This window comes from Hemiscyllium ocellatum, chromosome 31, assembly GCF_020745735.1.
Source record: "Hemiscyllium ocellatum isolate sHemOce1 chromosome 31, sHemOce1.pat.X.cur, whole genome shotgun sequence".
Classification (NCBI taxonomy): domain Eukaryota; kingdom Metazoa; phylum Chordata; class Chondrichthyes; order Orectolobiformes; family Hemiscylliidae; genus Hemiscyllium; species Hemiscyllium ocellatum.
The window spans coordinates 8,567,745-8,571,325 of record NC_083431.1 but is presented as its reverse complement, the minus strand read 5'-3'; the positions used below and the strand labels follow the sequence as shown (position 1 = coordinate 8,571,325).

Below are 3,581 nucleotides of genomic sequence, written 5' to 3'. Positions count from 1 at the left end.
GCCAGGCACCAACTAGCGGACACCTCCTCCTACTGCACCCTCGACCACGACTTCACCACCCATCACCAAACCATCATCTCCCAGACCATCCACAACCTCATCATCTCTGGGGATCTCCCATCCACAGCCTCCAACCTCATAGTCCAGGAAACCCGCACCGCCCGATTCTACCTCCTACCTAAAATTCACAAACCTGACTGCTCCAGTCGACTTATTGTCTCAGCCTGTTCCTGCCCCACCGAACCCATCTCTACATATCTTGATGTCGTCCTCTTCCCCCTTAGTCCAGGAACTCCCCACCTACGATTGCGACACCACCCACGTTCTCCACCTCCTCCATGACTTTTGTTTCCTTGGCCCCCAATACCTTATCTTCACCATGGACATCCAGTCCCTATACACATTTCTCTGCCATGATGAAAGCCTTCAAACCTTCCATTTTTGGCTCTCATGCCGATCCAGCAAGTACCCTTCTGCTGACACTGTCATTCAACTGGCTGAACTGGTCCTCATTCTCAACAATTTCTCCTATGAATCCTCTCACTTCCTCCAAAACAAAGGGGTAGCCATGGGCACCTACATGGGTTCCAGCTATGCCTCTCTCTTAGTCGGGTACTTGGAACTCTATCTTCCGCAGCTATGCTGGCACCATTCTCCACCTTTTCCCTTGCTACATCGATGACTATACCGTCGCTACCTCATGCTTCCACAAGGAGGTTGAAAAGTTCATCAACTTCACAAACACCTTCCATGCGACTTCAAGTTCACCTGGGCCATCTCAGACACTTCCCACCCCTTTCTGGACCTTCCCATCTCCATTTCTAGTGACCGACCCAACACAGACATTCACCACAAACCCACCAACTCCCACAGCTACCTGGACTACACCTCCTCCCATCCTGTCTCCTGTAAAATCACTATCTCTTATACACCCAATTCCTCTGCCTCCGCTGCATCTGTTTCCAGGAAGACTAGTTCCACCACAGAACATTCCAAATGTCCTCCTTCTTCAAAGACTGCAATTTACCCTCCCACGTTATCAACGATGCCCTCCAGTGCATCTCCTCCACTTCCCACACCTCTGCCCTTGAACCTCATCCCACCAATCGCAACAAAGACAGAACCTCCTGGTCTTCACCTTCCACCCCACCAACCTCTGAATACATCGCATCATCCTCTGCCATTTCCGCCACCTACAAACAGACCCCAGCACCTGAGATATATTTTCCTCCCTACCCCTATCTGTGTTTCAGAGAGACCATTCCCTCTGTGACTGCCATGTCAGGACCAAGCCTCCCACCAACCCCCCCCTTCCCTCCAGCATCTTCCCCTGTCACAGCAAGAAGTGCAAATTCACCTGACCTGCACCATCTTTGGACTGTGGGAGGAAACCCACGCAGACACGGGGAGAACGTGCAAACTCCACACAGTCAGTCGCCTGGGTTGGGAATTGAACCCGGGTCTCAGGCGCTGTGAGGCAGCAGTGCTAACTACTGTGCCAATAGTGTCTCAATATCTCTGAGACACCTGCAGTAACCAATCCCATCACCTAACTGAACGTTTTAACTCCCCCTTCCTGCTGCGCCAAGGACATGCGGCCTCCTCCATCACCAAACCATCTGCAACCTTCCGTTAGTTTAACCTCCATCAAGCATTGTGTCATCTTTGAACTTGGAGGTGTTGCCATTACGTTTCCTCAACTAAAACCTTTAAACATATTGTGAATAACTGAGGTCCAAGAACTGGATACCTTATAGAAAAAGACCCATTTATTCTTACTTTTTGTTTCCTCATAGCCAACCAATTCTCTATCCATGTTAGTACGCCAGCTCCAATCCTATGCACTTTAATTTTACATGCTTATCTCTTAGGTGGGGCCTTATCAAAAGCCTTCTCAAGTCTAAGTAGACCACATCCACTGGCTTTCTCCTATCAGCTGTACTAGTTCATTGCTTCCATTCAGAGAATTAGAAGGGGGAAATAGCAGTTATTATTGAGCTATTTCTAAAATTTGGAATAATTTATTTACCTCTTTTAACTTTAGCTCAGATACTCACTTGATTGTTGCAATACAATGAATTAAGCAATATTGTTCAGTTTGGTACGGTTTTTTCTATAAAAGACTAATAACCTGCAGCTTTACAGTGTACAGAAAATCGTATTTGTCCTTATATTATTGAAGAAAACACTACAGACATCAGGGTCCTAAATTAGATCCAGATTATTACCATAACCCAAGGCTTCAAATTCAATTGGACGTTGTACACAATGAGTCGTACTGACCATGTGACGCAGGCTGTTACCTTAACAGTTTGAGTTGCCAAATTGTAACAAAGTACTATTGGTATGTTTGTATATGAATGGATCCTTTTCCCATCCATTGCAAAATTTAGCAGCAGCGTTTCAGGCTTGGCTGCTTTATTGTGGATAAGCGAAAGAGCAAAATTTATCCTCTGCTGTGGGCTCTTACAATATGCCAAGAGAAATAGGTTCTCTGCTACCGAATGTGAAACCGCGATAGCACTACAGGAAATTCGTTGTACTGCGACCCGAATTACAAAAGCACAGTAATAGATGTCTGGGCAAGAAAGAATAAGAATAGGCTAAAAATATTGGATAAAAGCAAATTACTGCGGATGCTGGAATCTGAAACCAAAACAGAAAATGCTGGAAACTTCTGGAGGCTAAAACCATCTCCCCATAATTGTTCCACAATGTGTGCAACCACGAAGCGTAACGAGGAATTGCATTGTAAAATAGAGATTTATGAAACATTTTCGAAGTTATTGTTTCACATTGGAGGTGGCAATTTAAATATTAACTTTTGGTGGATCTAACGTGTAGGTTTGCGAAATTTAGTTTTAATCAATTTAACATCCAAAACGATGATGTATATTTAAATCTTGCGAGTTGGTTCAATTTTATTTTATTGGAATGCTGATTTTATACATCGCCCAGTTTATTTTGAGGCGACAATGCTCAACTCAGTACATTAGCGAGACTAGCAATGACGAATGTGAATGAATTTTGTCGCGGTTGCGAGATTACTGCATTATATATGTAATGCTCGCTTTTCAAATGTGTAATACATCGCTACTTACTTTATTCCGCCTTTCTGCATTTTTTTTGCGAAATGGCAACAAATTCTTAGTTGGAAAGTGGACATCTCGAAGTATGTACAAAAGTAATCGTGTTTTAGTGAAAAAAAGTTACTGATCATTATCTAATATTTTGTTGTAAAAACTTGTAGAAAGTTCTACTTGAGGGTGATTTTCCACTCTTTTGCTCGTCAGCCCATGTAGCACGCCGTGATCGTATAGTGGTTAGTACTCTGCGTTGTGGCCGCAGCAACCTCGGTTCGAATCCGAGTCACGGCATTGCGGGTAAGCAATGACACGGCAATGGGCTTCTATTTTATTGAGTATGGTGTTTTGCCCTGGCATTTATTACAAACATTGTTTTAATTTATTACAAAATAAAAATACTGTAACCACAGGCCTGTTTCACCATGCAGATTTCTTTTACGTCACCTTCTCGAGGTAACTTTAGGTTTTATTATAAAAGGTGACAATGCTTTAAAG

The 3,581-nt window shown here is 43.7% G+C and overlaps 1 non-coding gene across 1 annotated transcript; it reads left to right on the top strand.

Annotated features, from left to right (window-relative positions):
* The first annotated feature begins 3,305 nt into the window (after positions 1–3,305).
* Positions 3,306–3,377, top strand: trnah-gug (transfer RNA histidin (anticodon GUG)). The gene has a single exon. It is a non-coding gene; the product is annotated as a tRNA-His (tRNA).
* The last annotated feature ends 204 nt before the right edge of the window (positions 3,378–3,581 follow it).